General features: G+C 46.4%; 1 protein-coding gene across 3 annotated transcripts in view; it reads right to left on the bottom strand.

The window, feature by feature from the left end:
* LRMDA (leucine rich melanocyte differentiation associated) overlaps nucleotides 1-22,491 on the bottom strand; it is a 1,257,159-nt gene that overhangs the window by 1,166,651 nt on the left and 68,017 nt on the right. The gene's annotated exons all lie outside the window — the stretch shown is intronic.

Genomic DNA, 22,491 nt, shown 5'->3' with positions numbered 1-22,491 from the left:
TGTCCCCTGCATTGGCAGGTGGATTCTTAACCACTGCGCCACCAGGGAAGTCTCCCACTTGCAGTTCTAAAGTCCTACAATTCCCTAGTACCCCTTGGACTTCCCTCTAAGGCATTTATACAGAGAGAAACAGGCAGAGAGGGTAAGGGGGGGTGACACGCCCGGGGCCACTGAGCCTGGCAGAGGAGAACTGGGAAGTCAGGATGCCTGCCTCTCGGTGGTAGGCTTTCCCCACCCAGACGCATCTAGGAACCCAGGCTCTTGTGAGCTGACTGGGTTTCCTTCCTTCTAGCCATACTGGCACCCTCTCCCCTGCATCCAGGATTCAGAATCCCTCTCAACAGAATGGCTACCGAGTAATGGTACATACATAAGAGATAAAACTAGAGAGAGGATCTCTCCTTAGCACCACGTTCTCTAATCCAATGTTTTGGGGGCACACAGTCACTCCTTGTTCCCTACTGAGCTGAATCTTTGGGACCAAGGGGCTAACCTCTACTTCTAATGTATTTACTACTCTAAACAGTGGATTTAAAACAAGGACCAAGTCCATGCCCTAACTTCTCTGGCTTCCAGCTCCTCCCTTAGCTCTCCAGAGCTATCCTCCACTGGTTCATCAGTAGGGAGGCAGAGGGAGCCAATGAAGCTTCACCTTTTTCTCAGGAGTAATAACAGCAACTATCACACACATGTACTGAGCGCTTACGTACACCATGCACTGTTCTCAGCATTGTCATATATCATATTAACTCCTTTTACCTCCACAGCTCAGTGAAGTAATACCGTAATGGGGCAGGACCCTACGGGGCCTTCCCGGGACAGATCCCCCCCCCCCCCATGACCTCTGCCTGCCTCTTGTCTGTAGAAAAACTTTAGCCAAAGAATAAATTTAATCAGAGAAGTGAGAAAATGCAAAAAGAAAGGAAAACAGTCAAACAAGACAAAATAATAGTAGTTTAGCCATTTAAAAAAGTCAAGGACTTTTCATTTCTCCTCAAGGGCTATAGATAATATTCTGAGCCACATCCTTTGAGCTATTTTGCAGATACTGAGACCCCCACCAGGTAGAAGAAGTTAACTACATGATGACCAGACTGCAGCCATGACATAAGCTGCTCCATCTTACACAATTCCAAGAACCAGCCTCAAGGAAATGGGAACAAACCAACCCTGGAACTGGAGATTAACTGTACTTAAAGCAGTCAAGATGGCTGATCATACCACCCCATGACCAATTTCAAGATCACTGTTGGAGCTGACTGTGTCATACTGCACATAGCCCCCTCCACCTACACACCCCTGAAACTCCTCTTTAAAAGCTCTTGCCCCCTAGGGCTTCCCTGGTGGCACAGTGGTTGAGAATCTGCCTGCCAATGCAGGGGACACGGGTTCGAGCCCTGGTCTGGGAAGATCCCACATGCTGTGGAACAACTAGGCCCGTGAGCCACAACTACTGAGCCTGCGCGTCTGGAGCTTGTGCTCCGCAACAAGAGAGGTCGCGATAGTGAGAGGCCCGTGCACCGCGATGAAGAGTGGCCCCTGCTTGCCACACCTAGAGAAAGCCCGCACACAGAAACCAAGACCCAACACAGCCAAAAATAAATTAATTAATTAATTTAAAAAATTAAAAATTAAAGCTCTTGCCTCCTGATCGGCAGTGGGGAGCTGGCTTTTGGACACAAGTCCGTCTTCTCCCCAGGTTTCCAGCCTCCTAAATAAAGCAACTTTTCCTTTCCTACCAGCACTAGTCTCTCAAGTACTGGCTTTCGAGCAGTGAGCAGCCAAACCTGAGCTCAGTAACAATATTACTATTGCCCATTTTTAGAGGGGAGAAAACTGAGGCACAGAGAGGTTAGGTAACTTGACTAAGGTCACCCAGCTACTCAGCGATGGAGCTAGGATGTGAACTCGGGCAGTTTGAGTCCTAGAACCCCAGTGATGACTTCAACTACTTTAGGAATTCTGGACACCCTCTGCACTCCCATTGAGTTTCATCTCATGCTTCCCCTAAACTGAAATACACACCCACTAAAAAAAACCCTCTTTCTAAAGACTCAGACTGTCTGACCTAACCACTTCTCTTCTCTTCTCTTTCTAAAAAACGGAAGTAGATTACTGCATCCATTTGTGGGATCCCTAGCAATAACTGGAGACCCCAGCATTGCCTCCTTCCTCCCAGGGTCCGGGCCCATTGTCTGCCTCGGGTTAGGACACAAGGCCCCACAACAGGAATGCATGGTCGTCCTCCAGATACCGAGAGTGCATCACTCACCTCAGGAGGAGCGAAGTTCCCCTTCATCACCCTTGACAGCACTATCAACCATTAACTTATCTAAACCCTGTGTCTGTGCTTGACCAGTCTTCCCATTTACAAAGGATGCCTCCTTGCCCGCAGAAGTCGCTTTGAAGCCACCAACTCACAACATCAGATTTTTTTTTCAGTCTTCAACATATCTGATCTTTGAACTTGCCATACATTGTTTTCCAATGGTCCCAGAATCGGGGTGGCTTATTTTTTTTTTCAGTGATTTCCCACTAATTTTTTTCCCCTGATCAGTCTTTACATTGACGAGACTTGTGAAATTTCTGTTCCAGAGTCGAGGGTCTCTCTCACGCTGAGAGATGGGGTTTTCTGGATTTTACATCACTTTGCTGTGGACGCCCCTTTCTCGTGTTGACCCACAGGAGCCTCGTCACCACCCACCTTGTGTATTTCAGGTCAGTGAGCCTAGTTAGTGCCCTTTTTCTCTAGAGCCTGGTCAGGGCCATAAAAGGCGATCCCTTCAAGGCTGTCTCTGGGGAGCTTACGTGTTTATTGGAACACAGCTGCCAAGACAGTTCAGGAGATTATGATCATGGGAAAAAAGGTGGAAAATAGGTCTAACAAAGGGCTTCATTTAGGAAGGAAGAAAAGCAGGCTTTGGTGGGGCTGTGGAATTAAAGTGGCCAAACAGGCTTCCTGAAGAAGTTGTCAAGGCTGGAATTCTCCCAACCGTAGCTCTCAGCTCAGCACATCACACCCACAGCCTCCTTTTATTACTGGGTTTGTCATGCCCCATTTACTATCCCAGAATGGAAAGCACAGATAATATAACCAACCTATCCACATAATTTCCAAAAAATCAATATATGGACCTAACTATAATATAAAGGAGAAATCAAAGGAAAGCAAGCTATAATAAAAGAATACATATTTCAATATGTAAATGCTCAGCAACAATGAGGAAGCTGAATACTTGCACCTAAACATAAAACCACAGACTGTCAGTGCTTCTGGCCTTGGGGCGGGGGATGGGGGGTGCTGGTGACTTAAGGGCTGTATTGTGCCCACATGAACAGCGGTTTCTGAAATGATGACCAACTCTTGGTAAGGTTCAGTACAGAGATTCAGAACAGAAGACAATTTCCCCTTCAGCTGTCACAGGAGAGGCATTCCTAGAAAATTCAGTGCATATTAAAACCATGCAAACGTATTCTGTGTGTATATGTAAAACCGAGCTAGGTTTAGACTCAGGTCATTGTAAACAGATTTTTCCACCAGGATCACCGTCAAACCTGGGACCCCTCTGCGGTTGTGCAGGTTGTGCACTGCACAACCATTTACTTCATCACGTAAGTGAATAGTGCCCCCTGGGGTTGCAGAGTCCATGGCAACTTGCTTGGAATTTTCTAAGTTGCATGGGATGAGTGAGAGAATTCTTCATTGCATGGGACTGTCCTGCACATTGCAGTATGCAGAAAGCACTCCTGGTTCCCTCCCCACACACTAAATGCCAGCACTGTCACAACAAATTACCCCCTTAAATGTCCAAACTAGCCCCTGGGCAGTACCGCCCCACTGAGAGCCGCTGCCTTAGAGGCATCTGCAGCTCTAGCCTCTCCCACCGCAGCCGTCCTCAGCCTCATCTGGACTCCGCTTTATTGCTTCCTTCTCACTCCTGCCCCAGTCCAGCCTTATGGCCTCATTCCTGAACCAGCAGAGGGACCCGCCTGGGCTTCCTGCTTCTGGCCTCAACACCCCCAATCCAGCCAGGGAACCTGCCCAGCACTGCAGTACACAGACCTTTCTCTCTCACCCCTGCCCTCAGAATTCATCCCCGCACTGACAGTGCTTCTTGCTCTAACCCCATCTTTTCATAGTACTCTTTCCTCCTCCCCCCTCCCATTCTCTAAGAATTCCCGCCTCTGTGCCTTTGCTCCCACCATTCCCCTTCTAGGCCAGGCCAACCCCACCCTCCACCCCACCTCCTCCCTATCTCTGCCCTTAGGCGCCAGCTATTCACCAGCCTTCCCGGATGTGCATGTCAGAAGCACTGCGCTCCCACGGAGTTCCATCTGTAACTTTTGTAGACCCAGAGCAACTTTGTAGCGTGTTTTTCTCCCTCTGTCACAGTTAGAATCTCCCAGAGCAAGGGCTTATTTCCCTTGGGGTCCCAGCGCTGGAGATCCATGGGACTTGAGGTTGGTTGGGTGCGGGGCAGGGCCAGCCTAGGAGGAACGTGGATTTAACCAGTGGGCTGCTGGGAGCCTTTGGCTTGCTAAGTGGGGACTGACTTGAAGGGGTGGTGGTTTCAACGGATTGCTCTGGTGAGGCAGGCCACAAAGTACTGGGGCAAAGAGCAAAGGCTGCTGCCGTTACAGGAAGGAAGGAGGATGGCGTGGTCTCCTGCGTGGAAGAGGAAATCAGTGGAAGCCTTGAATTCATTCCACCTAGGGTGAGGGAGGGGTGTGCGTGTGTGTGTGTGTATATGTATGTATGTATGTATGTATGTGTGTGTGTGTGTGTGTGTGTGTGTCCGTGCACTCTCGCTGCTGCTACGCTGCCACTGCTGTGTCTAGCAGGAAAGCAGATGTTTAAACCCTTCATTGTAGCTTCATCACACCCAGGGGTGGGGATGTGCCCAAGGCTAGCGGTGGGAGTGGAATGGGGGGTGGGATTGGACAGGGAGGACCCTGAGATTTTATTCTGGCCACTTTGAACAAGACCAGGTGTGGGGTGGGCAGGAAAAGGGAGTCCCAACTCCCAGCTAAAGCTGAACAGTGGTCCGCAAGCCCCGCACAGGGCCTGACTCTAATATCTTCTGATGGGACAAATTGGTGAGCACGACTATTAGCTGGGTGACATCAAAAGGCATTAATCCCTGGTTCCCGAGCAGGACCAGCCCCACATTAGTGCCTCGCACCCAGTCATTATTAAGACTTTAGCCCAAGGGTGTAATAAATGTTTTATGGCATGCAAACCAAGGTAATGGAATGCAAATCCCATAATACAGCCATACATTTATCTTCTAATGGAGCAAATGATGATGTATCGTATCTGAGAAGAGCTGCCGATAGGGTCTGCTTAGGAAATGTAGAGTTACCGACCCAGGGTGGCCCTGCTGGGTTGGTGGCTTGGGGTGGGCGAGGGTGGGAGCCGAGCTGGGATTGCCCAGCAGCGGTCAAACTCGTGCACACAAACCTCCTGGACAAGCCCACTGCTCTTGCACTCGCACCCTGAAACGCCCTCCTTTGGGGCATACCTCGAACATTCTGAGGCTTAATTACATCCCCTTTTCAGAATGCCCCGCCCTCCCTGGAGCCCCCGTCCCCACCCACAGCTGCATACCAAGAAGCTATTCAGCTCATACTGGCTTTCCAAAAATATGACCACATTAAGGTGTGAAACGTTAAATGGGATCGAGGGGCACGGGGCTATTTCTCCTGTGGAGTTAGGACTTGGCGTTGGTGCTGTGTTTATTAAGAGGTCAGCACTGTTCAGTCGCAGCCCTGGGGCTGGTGGGGAAGCAAAGCTGGAGACCCGGGGCAGCTGTGGCCTTGGGAAGGGCTTTGGGCAGCCAAGTCCCCCAGGTCTTTCTGACTGCTGCTGTTTCAGAAAGAACTTTCTGAAGAATCCAGTTGACCAAAAAGAACATGGGATCCCTTCTGCCGTCAGAGGGCCTCTTTATTCCTAAGAACTTCCTTAGTGCCTTCTCTTGTCCATCCCCGACCCAAGCACACAGTACCTGGCAGGACAGGGTCTCATGGGCCTAATACTGATGTCTAAGGACCTCTCCTGTACCTAGATTTATGAGGACACCAAGAAGTTTAAGACCTGTCCCTGTCTTCAAGGTACTGATGATCTAACTAGGGAAAAGGACACACATCTGAAAAGAAATTAGCAGTCAGGAGGCATATAGTTTAAGAGTCACCTAAGTGATATATGTGAGGGATACGAGTTCCCTTGTAAGATTTCTCAGGAAAAAGAAAAGACATCACCATTAAGAAGAAGGGAAGGGGAGTGAAAACCACTGCCCAAGAGGAATTCTGACGGAGATTTGCTGTGGGCTAGAGGTGGTGAAGACCTCTTAAAATGGAAAAGGCAGGACTAGGCTCTTCCCCCAGACATCTCGTGGTAGGTGTACAATTCACATTGACTTTTGAATGCCCTGAAAACAACAGTTGTTCCCAGAGGGCTGGGACTAGATCTAGAATCTGAGCTTCAATGCTTGGCAGGTACTTTTGATCTTCTAATATGCCCTTTTGTTTGATAGAATAATATTAACACTAATAATTAATTGAGAAATTAGATCAGGCCCTGTGCTAAGCACTTAATTATCTCACTGAATCTTAAAACGACTCAAAGAGGGAAGTACCTTTATGATTCCTGTCGAGGAATCATAACGAAGAAGCAAGTGTCAGAGAGGGACTTGCCCAAGGGAGTGAGAACTGGGACTGTAACCCGACTTTTCTCTGCCTGCAGAGCTCATCCTACACAGTCCAGCCTTCCAAATCGAGGTGACAGAGGTCAGAAGAGTTAGGAGCTGTGTTGAAGGGCACACAGCAGTTGGTGTGATCAAGGGAGGGCCTCTGGCTTCAGGCCATGCTGCCTCCTGCACCACAGCGAACAGCCTTTGGTTTCCACGTGTATGTTTTTACCCCAGGAGGAGTCTCCGCAGGTCCACTGCCCAACCCTCTGTCTACCTCCAACTAGTCTGTGCCCCAGAAGGACACTGTCTAACACTGTCTAAGATAAACTGAAGCATGGATGAACACAAAGATAACAGCGAATCTGGTATCTGCAATGATCTGAGCCTACCCCAATATGAAGATTCTCATTGATTTATCTGTACCCGTGCCTCTTCTCAAACATGGATGCTCTAGGTTAACTGCCCTTTTGAAGGATACTCGGGCTAGGATGAGTCTGCTCTTGGTTCTGCCCTGGTTTGGCCTGGTAAAGCCCCAGAACTGGCCTTTATGAAATATTATCTCCCAAGGCACAGAAAACGGGCCAAGCTCATCTCTGGGGGAAGGACAGTAGCCTTCAGCTCTGAATTATTCAGGCTGGGTCTGGAGACAGGTGTGGGTATCCAGCAACCTGAACAGGGCCAGGACTGGGGTCCTGGATGAGAGGAGCCTAGGGTGCAAACTGAAGGAAGCATTCACTTTCAGAGTCACACTAGTGCAGGTCTTTTTAAAAAGTGCCCTATGATTATGTGCTCTAGCCCCTCTATTGCCAGGGCTTGACCCTGAATTGCTGACTACCACAAATGGGGAAGCGGAAAGAAGCCTACGTCTCCTTGGCCTCAGATGCTGAGTTAGGGGACAGACAGGGTGACTTCCAATTGGTCTCAGTACCTAGAAAGCTTATAACTCAGAGACTGAATCAGCAACAGAAATTCTAAGGAAACTGACTTATGCAAACGTAAGCAGAGATAAAACTTGAGCCGTTCACTGGCTCACCTAACTGAAAGTTCAGGGGCTGTCAAGCCTTAGACAAGGCTGGATCCAGTCACCCATCAACAATCTTTTTCTTTCCATCTCTCAGCTCTGCTCTTCTCGAAATTCTTCCTGGGCACAGTCTAGTTGAAGGTAGACAGAGGGTCGCTTGAACCTGGGATAATACACACACCTAAAAACCGAAGCTGCTCATGGTGGTGCAGGAGACAGCATGACCTGAAGCTAAAGGTGCCCCTGCAGGAGAAAGTAAAGGGATGTCTTCACTCTGAGGTTCAGGAAGCATCTCCTATGTGAGAGCAAGATGGCGGCTGGCAGCACCAGGCCTACTTCTGGCCAACCCAAAGGAACAAAGAATTTCTCCTTCCTAGCAGTTGCACCAATAGCTCTCATTATTAGCCCAGCTCCAGTCCCATGCCCATCACTGAACTAACCACTGTGGCCAGGGGGCTGACCTGCTCTGATGAGCTAGTTCTAGTCTTGGGCTGAGCCCAGAGGACTCCAGCCATTTCACCCCGTTTGAAACCACAGAGACTTAGGGGAAGAGATATGGGTTCCCCAAAGGAAAATCTGGGTGCTCAGAGGAGGGATGAATGCTAAGCAGGCAACTCAAGAGCATCATCTCAAGAGCTAGAGACTCTTTTAAAACTCTGGCCACACCCAGGCCTTCTCTGGGGGCCCGGAGCACCTGCCACCCAAATCCGTGTCATTTGTGAGCATCCTCTGGATTTCATCCTTCAGGCATGAAATGCTTCTTGCTCATCTTCGGCCACCTGACGCCCTCCCTGAGGGGACTGGTCAATGACTTGTGCATTACAGTCACTCAGTAAGAATGCGCTGACGTTATGAAAGAATAAATGAGGATCCGTGCTGGGGCTGGGCCCCAAACTTTTATTAACTGCAAGGTTAAAAGTTATCGAGGGTCGGGGCACTGCAAAGGGGCAGAAGAAGTGAGTCAATTAACACCTGTGTTTTTATTTCCAAATCAAATTGTTGCACGAGGTTTGGGATGATGTAACCACTCGGTAGCGTTGGGGTAGGATTTATGAGCTATGGTATGTGGAGCAATGGTTTGAGTAGGCAGCTGCTGAGAGGCTCTTACCCTGACTGCCCTCTCTTGAAGTCTCCCTAAAATAATGGTCTAAGGCATGAAGCTACCTTGGCCGTTATAAACCCATCCCCCTGTGCCCAGGGTGGATCTGAGTTGAGTCACTTTTTCCTGGGCTGGTTTAGAAGGGTGTCTGGCTGAGGGATGGCTTCAGGCTAGGAGGGGAAAGAAGTGGGAATGTTAGGGAGCTGGGGGGGGGGGGGGGCGCGGGGAGGCTCAGAGACTGATTCAGGCTCCCAGGAAAGTTGACATGACCCCACGGAGCCTTCTTAGGTTGGTGTGCATTTGAGTAGGGAGTGGCCAACACAGAGAGTCCACTTGTTAATGTCCATTCATCATCTCCCATCTGAGATGAGCTGCATTAGCCTCTGCTGGAAGTTTCTGGGAATGAGGCCAGTGTGGCCAGACTCACTGGCCACTCCACGGCCTGCTGTAGGGCTTGGGATGGAGGGAAGAAGGCAGGCTTCCCCTCCAGCCCTTCCCACCAGTGCCTGGGTTCGAATAACAGATTTTCAACTGGGCCATTAAATGCTGATTAAAGTACAGAAGAAAAGAACAGGAAAGAAAAAAAACAACATCGAGCATTGTACATACATACACACTCCCACCCTAGGCCCCCCTTCCTTTTTCCCAAGCTGCCTCGAAGTTCTTTCCAACCCTCCACTGGAAATGCTATAAAACGCCAGGTTAATTAAGTCCTATATATTACCCGTGCAAACACTTCCAACTTTATTCCAGCAGCTCGCTGAGTGAGGAGGAGGCCAGGCAAGGTCCAGGCAGCTCAGGGTAATAAAACAGAAGACTCAATTACCTTGTACATTTGCAGTTTTTATAAAATCATTTGAAGTTCTCCCAATGAAAAGCACGGTGAGAGGGAATGGAATCTCGAAATCCAGCAGGAGTTTAGGGAACCAGGGATTTTAGAACAGCCATGGGTAAGTCATCTTGTCCATCCCCCTACTTCTGGGCAGGGAGGCCCCCTCTAAGGGTCAGTTCAAGTAAATTATGGAGGAAGGAGAAAGGGAAGGGGACTCCCCAGCCATGCACTGAACGTCCACTGGGCCTGGAGGACTATACTGGTGCTTTATGTAACTCACTCAGGTAGGCATTATCCCCATTTACAGACGAGCAGACTGAGACATCAGAATGGGTCCTTGGTACCCAGGCAAAGAGACCCAACACCCAGCCTTTTGTACTCTAATTCCTGTCCCTCCTTTTAAGCTACCAGGCCTACTATCTGCATAGCATGGCCCAACGTTAATAGAACAGTGTCCAGAGTCCATGGGTTTAGATTCAAATCCCAGTTCCACCACTTCCTAGCTGTGTGTCTTTGGGCAAATTACTTAACTTCTCTGAACCTTAGTAAGTAGTTTCCTCATTTGTGAAAACAATTTTAGTACCTTCCTCACAGCATTGTTAAGAGGATTAAATGGGACGGTGTGTAAAATGCTCAACCCGGAGCCTGGAGTATGATACATATTGGTTATTATTGTGATTATTATACTAGCTATACCCCAACTTGTCATGACCAGGTCATTACATTTTCCAGGGTGATAGCTAGTGGACCAGTTATACTAGCCAAACTCATGTGCTAAAGAGTTAAAAGAGCTCTCCCAGCTTCTTCCTTTACACCAAAAGGACCTAATTCACAAACGGATTCTCCCACTTCTGAGTGTCACCAAAGGGCAGGAACTTCTTTCTTACTGAGGAACCACTTGTTTCATGGGGGCCACAAAATAAGAGCTATATAAAAGTAAAAAACAACTTACTATGTTCTTCAATAAATAGAAACTGTTCACTATGTCTGTTCTTTCAGGAATGGGAGTATAAAACCTCAATTCAACAGCAGTCCCCAGAGGGAGAAATTATTCTCTGGGCTGTAGCCACAGTGACCCAGAGCAATGTTTCCCAGAAGGCTGGAGAGAGAGTTAAGCCCAAAGTTCTCTCATCTTGATCAAACCATTCAGGGCCTCAGGGGAAGCACCTGGGTGGGTGGGGCTGAACGGCTGTGCAGCTGGGGACCAACTGGAGAGGTAGCGTCTGGCACATGGTGAACACTATATATTGCCTGAATTAACAAAGTTGTAAAGCATGGGCACCTCTCAGGTCCTCCTGTGTGGACAGCTTCCTCTAAGGTGGGCCTGTGAAGTACAGTGTATTTTCCAAAAATGGCCACAGTAATATTTCCAGTCCCACCTGCTCTTCTAGAACTTTGACACTCTCCTATTGAGAAGTGGAGTCTATTTCTCCTCCCCTTGAAATTGGGCAGGGCTTTGTGACAACTTAACAGAATGGTGCAGTCATGCTCCCGTACAACTAGAAGAGCTAGTCAAAAAAGGCAACGTGCTTTTAACTGGTTGTCTCATGGGAATCGAGCTACCGTACTGTGAGGAAGCCAAAGCTATCTGGAGAGGCCTCATGCAGATATTCTGGCCCAGAGTCCCAGCTAAGGTCCGAGCCAACAGCCAGCACCAGCCACCAGACATATGAGTGAATAAGCCTTCAGATGATCCCAGCCCCCAGTGGCTGAATCACCTTCAGCTTTTGCATCTCCCAGCTGAGGCTTCCACATCGTGGAGCAGAGATCAAGCATCCCTGCTGTACCCTATCTGAATTTCTGACCCACAGAGGCTAAAAGCATAATAAATGGTTGTTTCACACCACTGAGTTTGGAGTAATTTTTAACCTAGCAATAGATAACCAGAATAGCCAACCATGGCTTTCAATGCCAGGTTCAGTTCTGGGGGCTGCTATGTAAAAGGGTCATTGACCCACTGAAGAAATTCCCATGCACTGTACTCAGGGTGGGAGGGACCTGGAACTCTGACCTAGATGTTGAAAGCTGGAGATGGGGGCTGGTATGTGAGGTGGGGAGAGGACTGGTCATGACCTTCCTTTCCCTGAGGAAGGGGCAGGCTTGTTCTGGCATCACTGCGGTCCAGTGGAAAAGGAATAGCCTCTGGAGTCAGATGGCCTCTCACTAACTTTGTGACTTAGACAAGTCAGCCTACTTCTCTGAACCTCAGATGAAGATAATAATGTCTCTCTTGCGGGATGCTTGTGTGGATTACATAAGATCAATAGAGGTGACTTGCTTGGCACATAGACCCTTAATAAATATTCTCATAAAAGGCCCTTTTGTTGCCCATTCAAACCTGCAAATAAATACAAGGTGTTAATGAGATGCTGCAGGACATTTCTCCTGGGTTGAGGGTGGTAAGGAGGATTAAAACATAACTCTCTTCTCTCACGGTTTTAATGTATAGAAAATAGGCATAAGGTGGTGAATGTGGATTGAAGTCCCAGCTTTATTAATAGCAATAAATGCCCAATAACTGCCACAGGAAGGGCTGCAGTTGGAGCCTGGAGTTTTCTCTGTGAGGACATCATTAATTAAGGATTCAAATTCTCTGTAGTGAAAAAAAAAAAAAAAAAAACCTCCCTGCAAACAAAAGTCCAGGACCAGATGGCTTCACTGGGGAAGTTTACCAAACATACAAAAAGGAACTTACACTGAATCTTCCCAAACACTTCCAAAAGACTGAGGAGGAGGGAATACTCCCAAAGTCATTCTATGAAGCCACCATCACCCAGATACCAAAGCCAGACAAAGACAGTACCAAAAAAGATAATTGCAGGCCAGTATCTTTGATGAGCACAGATGCAAAAATTCTCCACAGAATATTAGCAAACCAAATCCGATAACACATAAATAAGATCATACACCACAATCAAGTTGGTTTCATCCCAGGGTCACAAGGATGGTTCAACATACACAAATCAGTCAATGTGATACACCATATCAACAAAAGAAAAAACAAAAACCACATGATCATCTCAATAGATGCAGAAAAAGCATTTGATAAAATTCATCCATTTATGATAAAAACTCTTCCCAAAGTGGGTATAGAGGGAACATATCTCAACATAATAAATGCTATTTAAAACAAACCCACAGCCAATATAATACTCAACAGTGAAAAGCTGAAGCCTTCCCACTAAAATATGGAACAAGACAAGGATGCCCACTTTCACCTCTTCTATTCAACATAGTATTGGAAGTCCTAGCCACAATAATCAGAGAAGAAAAAAAAAAGGTATCCAAATTGGAAGGGAAGAAGTACAACTGTCATTATATGCAGATGATATGATATTATATATAGAAAACGCTAAAGATGCCACACTAAAGCTACTAGAACTGATCAATGAATTCAGCAAGGTAGCAGAGTACAAGATTATCATATAGAAATCTGTTGCATTTCTTTACACTAACAATGAAATATCAGAAAGGGAAAGTAAAAAAACCAACCCTTTTAAAATTGCATCAAAAAATAAGATACTTAGGAAGAAACCTGACCAAAGAGGTGAAAAACTTATATGCTGAGAACTATAAAACACTGATAAAGGAAACTGAAATTGATTCAAAGAAATGAAAAGATATTCCATGCTCTTGGACTGGAAGAAATAATATTGTTAAAATGGCCATACTACCCAAAGCAATCAACAGATTTAATGTGATCCTTATCAAATTACCTATGACATTTTTCACAGAACTAGGACAAATAATCCTAAAATTTATATGGAAACATAAAAGATCCAGAATTGCCAAAGCAATCCTGAGGAAAAAGAACAAAGCTGGAGGCATAACCCTCTCAGACTTCAGATACTACTACAAAGCTACAGTAATCAAAACAGTGTGGTAGGGACTTCCCTGGTGGCGCAGTGGTTAAGAATCCGCCTGCCAATGCAGGGAACATGGATTCAAGCCCTGGTCTGGGAAGATCACATGCCGTGGAGCAACTAAGCCCGTGCGCCACAACTACTGAGCCTGTGCTCTAGAGCCCACAAGCCACAACTACTGAAGCCTGTGTGCCTAGAGCCCACGCTTCACAACAAAAGAAACCACAATGAGAAGCCTGTGCACCACAAGGAAAAGCAGCCCTTGCTCACTGCAACTAGAGACAGTCTGCGTGAAGCAACGAAGACACAACACAGCCAAGAATAAAGAAATGAAATTTAGAAAACAAAAAGCAGTGTGGTATTGGCACAAAACCAGACACATGGATCAATGGAATAGAATAGAGAGCCCAGAAATAACCGACAAACCTACGGTCAATTAATCTTTGACAAAGGAGACAAAAATATACAATGAAGAAAACAGTCTCTTTAGCAAGTGGTCCTGGGAAAGCTGGACAGCTGCATGTAAATCAATGAAGTTAGAACACACCCTCTCACCATGCACAAAAATAAATTCAAAATGGCTTAAAGACTTAAATATAAGACATGACACCATAAAACTCCTAGAAGAAAACATAGGCAAAACATTCTCTGACATAAATCATACCAATGTTTTCTGAGGTCAATCTCCCAAGGCAACAGAAATAAAAGCAAAATGAAGTAAGTCAGACAGAGAAAGAGAAATATCATATGATATCGCTTACATGTGGAATCTAAAAAACGGGTACAAATGAACTTATTCACAAAACATAAGTAGAGTCACAGATGTAGAAAACAAACTTATGGTTACCAGGGGTAGAGGGAGGAGGGATAAATTGAGAGATTGAGATTAACATATACACACTACTATATAAAAATAGATAACTAATAAGGACCTACCATATGGCACAGGGAACTCTACTCAATACTCTGTAATGGCCTGTACAGGAAACGAATCTTAAAAAAGAATGGATATATCAATATGTATATGTACAACTGATTCACTTTGCTGTACACCTGATATTAACACAACATTGTAAATCAACTATACTCCAATAAAAATTTTTTTAAAAAGAAATAAAAGCAAAAATAAACAAATGGGACCTAATCAAAGCTATAAGCTTTTGGGATTTCCCTGGTGGTGCAGTGGATAAGACTCCACGCTCCCAGTGCAGGGGGCCTGGGTTCAATCCCTGGTCAGTGAACTAGATCCCACACGCATGCCACAACTAAGAGTTCACATGCCTCAACTAAGGAGCCCGTGAGCTGCAACTAAGGAGTCCATCTGCCTCAACTAAGGAGCCCAGGTGCCACAACTAAGGAGCCAGCAACCCACAACTAAGGAGCCCTGGAGCCGCAACTAAGGAGGCCACCTGCTGCAACTAAGACCTGGCACAACCAAATAAATAAATAAATATTTTTTTAAAAAGCCATAAGCTTTTGCACAGCCAAGGAAACCATAAGCAAAACAAAAAGACTACCTGCAAACCGGGAGAAAATATTTGCAAATGATGCCACCGACAAGGGCTTACTTCCCAAAATATACAAACAGCTCATACAACTCATAACAAAAAACAAACAACCCAATTGAAAAATGGGAAGGAGACCTAAATAGATATTTCTCCAAAGAAGACATACAGATGGCCAACAGGTGCATGAAAAGTCGCTCAACATCACTAATTATTACAGAAAGGCAAATTAAAACTACAATGAGGTACCACCTCACAGCAGTCAGAATGGCCATCATCAGATAGTCTACAAATAATGAGTGCTGGAGAAGGTGAGGAGAAAAGGGAACCCTCCTACACTGTTGGTGGCAATGTAAATTGGTGAAGTACCTATGGAAAACAGTGTGGAAGTTCCTTAAGAAACTAAAAATAGAGCTACCATATGATCCAGCAATCCCACTCCTGGGCATATATCCAGAAAAAACTATAACTTGAAAAGATACTTGCACCCCAATCTATTGAATACACAGCAGCACTATTTACAATAACCAAGACATGGAAGCAACCTAAATGTCCATTGACAGATGAATGGATAAAGATGATGTTGTTCATATATACAATGGAATATTACTCAGCCACAAAAAAGAATGAAATAATGCCATTTGCAGCAACATGGATAGAACTAGAGGTTATCATACTAAGTGAAGTAAGTCAAAAAGAGAAAGACAAATACCATATTATATCACTTATATGTGGAATCTAAAATATGACACAAATGAACTTATTTACGAAACAGAAACAGACTCAAAGACATAGAAAACAAACTTACGGTTACCAAAGGGGAAAGGGGGTGGGGGAGGGATAAAGTAGGAGTTTGGGATTAGCAGATAGAAACTACTATATGTAAAATGGATAAATAACAAGGTCCTACCGTATAGCACAGGGAACTATATCCAATATCCTATGATAAAACATAAGAGAGAAACAGACTAGAAAAGTTAAGCACACAATGAGAAAGAAAACCGGAAAAGGCAAAAGAACGAACATTTTAATGAAATTGTTTTATAAGGAATTAAGAAGGGAGTTGACTATTGATGAAAGTTATTTTCACTTTGGCAAAATGAAAGTAATTATTAATATGTATACTTTAAAAAATAATGGAAAAGGATATATATATATGTATGTATAACTGAATCACTTTGCTGTATACTAGAAACTAACACATTATAAATCAACTACACTTCAACTAAAAAAAAAGATTCAGATTCTTTAATAGTTATAGGATGATTTAGGCCTTCTATTGTTTTGTCGGTTTTGGTCATTTTTGTTTTTCTAGGACTTTGTCCGTTTTACCTAAATTTTCAAACATATTTTCAAACAAAAGTTGTTCAACTGTCCATTGAATCTATCACTAAGTCCTCCCTTCTGTCAAACCCTCAGAATCACGCTGTGCGGTCACTGCATGTACTCAATTAAAATTTTTTTTATTTACTTATTTTGGGCTGCGTTGGGTCTCTGTTGCTGCGCGCGGGCTTTCTATAGTTGCGGCGAGCGGGCTTCTCATAGCGGTGGCTTCTCTTGTTGCGGAGCACGGCTCTAAGCGTGCGGGCTTCAGTAGTTGTGGCTCGTGGCCGCTAGAGCACAGGCTCAGTATTTGTGGCGCACGGGCTTAGCTGCTCTGTGGCGTGTGGCATCTTCCCGGACCAGGGCACGAACCTGTGTCCCCTGCGTTGGCAGGTGGATTCTTAACCACTGCGTCACCAGGGAAGTCCCCACCGCATGTACTCTTGTCCAGGGGTCACAGAGGTAGCGTTTTTGCCTCCACTGCAATAACCTGTGAGTAAACCTGAGCCACACTTTCCTAGACCGCCCCCCCACACCTCCCCACCTCCCCCCACCCCACCCCCTGCCACCAGAGCCGTGAAGGCACTCTGAGCATTAGCAAGTTACAACTACTGCCTGTAACTCACCCAGAAAGTTCAAGGGAAAGCCACATTCCCTCCCAGCCGTGGCTCCAGAAGATAGCTCCAGTGTGCCCCTGATGGTAAGAGTTTGGGGTCGACCTAGCCATCTCCCCTCCCACCTTCCAGTAACTGCTTCAGCTTCCTCTGTCCTCACTGACTTCCCCAGCTGAGCAGGGGATATCAGTGACCTCACTCTGGCAACAGTCATTCATGTCCCACTCCCATCTCTGTGGCTTGTTCATTTCCCCACTGAGGACAAGCAGCATCTAGCAGGCTGGGGTAAAGGGCTGGGACCTGGGGATAAAAGAGCTTACGGGACAGTGAGGGTTATCTGTTTATCCTACAGTGACCTCATGTGTGCTTATGCTAACGTGAGAAACACACGGGTGTAACCTCAGCAATGGCTTCAGGAAGGTGCCCGTTTGGGATGCACCTTGCCATTCACCTTTCCCAAGTGGAGCCCCCTTCCTTCCTGACACTTTCTGGACCGTCCCCCCCCCCACCTCCCCACTTCAGAGAAACCATAAAGGGTGGGATTGCTGGGTGATGCTCCCGAACCCTTGCCTCCTGGGGGGTCCCTGGCTTGCAGCCCTCACCCTCCATCTGTCCCCTCAGTTGGGTCCTTCCTGCTACCCCACAACCCCCTGCCCCAGAAAAGCAGCCATTCCTGAGCTCTGCCTCTCTCCAAGGGTGGCTGCCCTGAGGGCCCTGGCAGCATTGTCCTCCATCTGGCCAACCAGCTGAGGAGAGCAGAGGACACAGAGCAGCTGCCAGGAGTCTTGGGGTCAAAGGTCCTACAGACTCGCTCAGGAACTGGCTACTCAGGCAGCACAGGAAACTGATGTTTTGAGGGATGAGTCAGTGCCCAGCTGGGCCCTGAAGGGGTTAAAGGAACGTGGTGGAAGATTGCAGAATGGAGGCACATGGTGCTGCTGGAAAAAAGCTAGCCTTGTGCGTGGATAATTAGAACTGCACATCAGTAAACAATGCCTTTTCCCCTCATTAAGGACAAATCTGTATGTATAACGTGCCTATTTTCTCTTTCATTAACTTATAAATGGCCACTACTTTAAAGCCACTTAACCAGCAGTTTTGACTTGCCCATCAGCCCGGGGATCTGATGTGTCTCGTCTCCTACACAGACAGAGGCACCCACTTCAGCACCCAGCTCCCATGGGGGGAGAGGCTGTGGGAGCGCTCCTGTGAGATGCCACAGGCAGAGCTGCAGCAGCTTCCAGAAGGGAGGGGAGAGAGGATGTGAGGGCAGACCCCAGGCCCAGGCCATGGCCCACCCCTCCCCTCCCCCACCACACCCGTCTGATGACTCACTCTCATTCTCTAAATTGCTTTGTCTGACCTTGAGTAGCTTGAGAACCCTGACTCTTGGGAGCCCCTGAGAATGTGGCCAATCTTCAAGCATTCCTTAGGACGCCCAGCAACAAGCTGGGACCAGAAGTCCCAGTGATGAGATATCAGTTCTGCCCTCATGAAACTCACAGCCCTGTAGAGAGAGCAAGCAGCATGTACATGTTAAGGAAGGGACGCTGTAAGAAAGGTTCACACAAAATGGAAATCTTCAATGAAAGTCAGGAAGGCGCCCCAGATGTATGTCCCCTCCATCAATCTGGAAACTTCCCTGGGAACTGATAACATCTCTCCCTCATCAGGCAAGGAGCTTCAGGGGATACTGACCATGACCTTCCCATCACACTAGGAGATCCCCTGGAGGCAGAGACGCTCTCTCCCATCAGACAGGAGATTCTACAATTAGGAACTATTGCCTCATTAGATTAAAAACTCCCACGAGTGAGGGATCAGTCCAAGGGTAGGGTGCTGTCTCCCCATCTTTCTCTGGGTAGCCTCCCAGGACCCTGAATAAAGACAGCCTCTTTACATCACTCCCTCTCTCCTGGGGCCCCAAAGTGTGCCCCAAACCTACGCCAGGACTTGAGAGGGGCAGGGACAATGCCAAAGTGGGAGATGATACAATCTTTGTCCTCAGGAGCATCGACTAGCTTTTCAGTTTTGCGGTGACACTAGTCCACACAAAGCGACAGTGAGACAAGGGAAAGGGGGACTGAAGTGACCACTCATGGAGCACCCTCGTGGAGGGGACGGGGGCATGTACGTGACCCGTTCTGTGATCCCACAGAAGAGCTCACAAGCCCAGGACGTGAATACTATTTTCCCCATCCCACAGATGAAGCACTGGAGACCCAGAGAGGGAAAGAGATTCACTCAAGGTCACACGGTCCGTCAGTGGCAGAACTGGGAATCGAACAGTCTCTGGCTCTTTCCACCATAGCCAAGCGTCACTCCATGTGAGTGCAAGAGCCTTATGAGCAGTAGAGGCAAGAGGAGAAGAGGAAGAGCAGTGAGACTGGAGGCACCAGGCCTGGGGACAGGAGCTTCTGCTGGACCTCAACTGCGGGAACAGCTTGGAGAGGCCAAGGGCATTCTGAGAGCCTTTGATGGTGAAGCTGGGTACAGCCCCATCTCTGAAGCCCTGTACCATCCCTGAACAGGGCAAATGGAGGAGCCTCAGTCCTGGTGAGGGACCTTACTCATAAATCCAGTCATTCCTCAAAAATGCCACCTCCTGAGAATATTTTTAGACTGACTTCTGTTGGACGCTGGGTGGTTCTGCTGTTGGGACAGTATCACCGTCGCCATCAGCAGCAGCATGGTTAGTCATTCTAAAGAATTGGAAACAACCCAAATGTCCATCCACAACCGAGTGGAAAAATTCACATGTGGAATGCTTGACAGCAGCTAAAAGGAATGAAGCAGACCCACGTGGGCTTGACATGGCCAGATCTCTAAGACATATATTGTTGAATGAGAAAAAAAACAACTTTCATGTTGATATATTTAGTGTGATACCACTTATGTAAAAAGAGAAGTCTCAAAACAAGGTGCTTTCAGTGGCTACATATTATACTAAAAGGGTCTGTAAAATACATCAAACTGGTAACAGTGGTTACCCCTGATTAGGGGTGGCTGTAACCAGGATGAGAGGTGATCAAAGGGGACTTTGGTCACCCTATGCAGGGTGACCGCTTGCCCAGGTTTGTCCAGAACGGCCTCTGTTTTCTCTGTTGCTGCTGTAACTAATAACAGCACTGCCTTTCACTCTCAAAAGTGTTCAGACTGGGTGATAAGTTACTTAATTACCATACTTATCTGTAGGGTTTAATTTTTTACAAAAAGAATATATTAAGTGATCACTTGTGTCATTTCTAGCAGTGTATTGTGAGAAGGTAAAGTCTTCCTCTCCTTCTCCAGGGCCCCAGTCCCACTCCTCAGAGGTAACCCACTGTTAACAGTTCTAACATCCTTCTCGAAACTGTAACTCTAGGGACTTCCCTGGTGGCACAGTGGTTAAGAATCCGCCTGCCAACGCAGAGGACACGGGTTCAATCCCTAGTCCGGGAAGATCCCACATGCCGCGGAGCAACTAAGCCCATGTGCCACAACTACCGAGCCTGCACTCCAGAGACTGTGAGCTACAACTACTGAAGCAAGCCACCACAATGAGAAGCCCGCACACCGCAATGAAGAGTAGCTCCCACTTGCCACAACTAGAGAAAGCCCACGCGCAGCAACAAAGACCCAATGCAGCCAAAAAACAAACAAAACAAAAAGAAACGGTAACTCTGTATGTAACCATGTAACCTTAAAAACACAGAGAAAAAGACATGGAATTATGCAGCACACCCTGTTTCGAAACTTGCTTTTTTCACTTAATTTTGTCTATATCTGGGTATCAGGAAAACCTAACATAGATCCTTGGGTCCTATCAACAGAGATTCAGTTTCTGTGGGTTGGCAGTGGGGCCCACGGATGTGTATTTCTGACGAGTTTTCTGGGTGATTTTGATGCCAGTGGTCCATGGACTCCATGCTAACCTTTGTCCATAAAACAATCATTCAATTTAATAAACAATCATGGACCCTTGCTCTGGGTTTGGCACTGGCTAAGCCTGAATTCAGCAGAGAACATAACGCAGTCCCTGCCCTCCAGGGCACAGCCTCAGGTCTACTTCCAGCGGGACCAGTCATCTCTCACAGTGGGTTGAACGGGCTATGAGCATGGGCACTGGGGTCAGACAAGCCTAATCCTGGCACTTCCTCTTTCTGACCATCTGACCTTGGGAAAAGTACTTAGCCACTCTCTGCCTCAGTTACCTGGTTTGTAAGTGGACATCAAAATCCCCACGTCACATCATGGGCACTCAATAAGTTGCAGCTACTCTCATTAATAATTAATTATAAAGAACATATACATAATAATAAAACTCCTATAGCATTCTTGCCAAGAATGTTTAAACTAAATTCAATCATGGGGAAATAATCTGACAATTTGAACTCAGAGATATTCTAGAAAACCTGACTATGTGCTCCAAAAATGTGTGTCATGAAAGACAAAAAAAAAAAAGAGAGAGAGAGAGAGAACCTATTCTAGATTAGAGAAGACGAAAGAGACATACAACTAAATGCAAAGTGTGTTCCAGGCTTTCATATATATATATATATATATATATATATATATATATATACACACACACACATATATATATGTATACATAATATCATTGGGATATATATTATATATATTTATATATGTATCATTGGGATAAGTGGGAGATATGAATATCAACTGTATATTATATAATGATATTGTAGCAATGTTAAATTTCTTTATTGTAATAACTGCAGTACGTAAATGTTCTCCTTCTTAGGATGTGTGCTGAAATATTTAGGGATAAAGTGTCATGATGTCTGCCAATAACTCTCAAATGGTTCAGAAAATTGTGTGTGTAGGGATGGGAGGAGAAAAAAAGAGAGACAGAAAGACAGAGAGAGAATATGTTGCAAAATGTTAACAATTGGTATATCTAGGTGAGTATATGGGTGCTCCTATTCTATTATTTCCATTTACTTTGTAGATTTGAATTTTTCCAAAATAAAAAAATTTGGGAAAATGAAATCTAATGGTTTTAGAAAATAATATTCAGGATAGTGGCTGACTGGGGAAGGAGGGAGTGACGGGGAGGGGAGTGTGGCTGGCAGCTTCCTGACTTTGGTGGATGTCCTATATCTTGAACTGAGTGTGTTCATTTTTGGAGATTCATTGAGCTGAGCACCTATGATTTCTCCTCTTTTTGTGTGTAGGCTACATGCCAAGAAATAATTTTATTTAGAATCATCATCATAATGAAGCATCCTTCCCAGCATCCTATCCTCTGATCTGGTTCTGTAAATGCAAGATGGGTCCAGGCGGGAGGGAAGGCTGGGGCGGGGCCATCCTTCCCTGAACAGTGTGTCTCATCCGAGAGGAGGGACAGCAGGGCCTGAGTCTGATGACAGCCTGCCTCTCAGTCTGACCCCGTGGGGAGGAGGCCGGCTGCTTTCGGAGGTGCCCCAGCCTGCGCCTCTGAGCCATGCCCACTTCCGGCTGCCAGCCCCTGCAGCGGGAGGTTGGCCTTGACTCCACACTTCTCAGGCCCCAGGCGTTCTCCTCTCTTGTCGTTCTTGTG

The sequence above is a fragment of the Phocoena sinus genome, chromosome 16, assembly GCF_008692025.1.
Source record: "Phocoena sinus isolate mPhoSin1 chromosome 16, mPhoSin1.pri, whole genome shotgun sequence".
Classification (NCBI taxonomy): Eukaryota; Metazoa; Chordata; class Mammalia; order Artiodactyla; family Phocoenidae; genus Phocoena; species Phocoena sinus.
The sequence above is the reverse complement of the archived record's forward strand: the minus strand, read 5'-3'. Positions and strand labels throughout refer to the sequence as shown.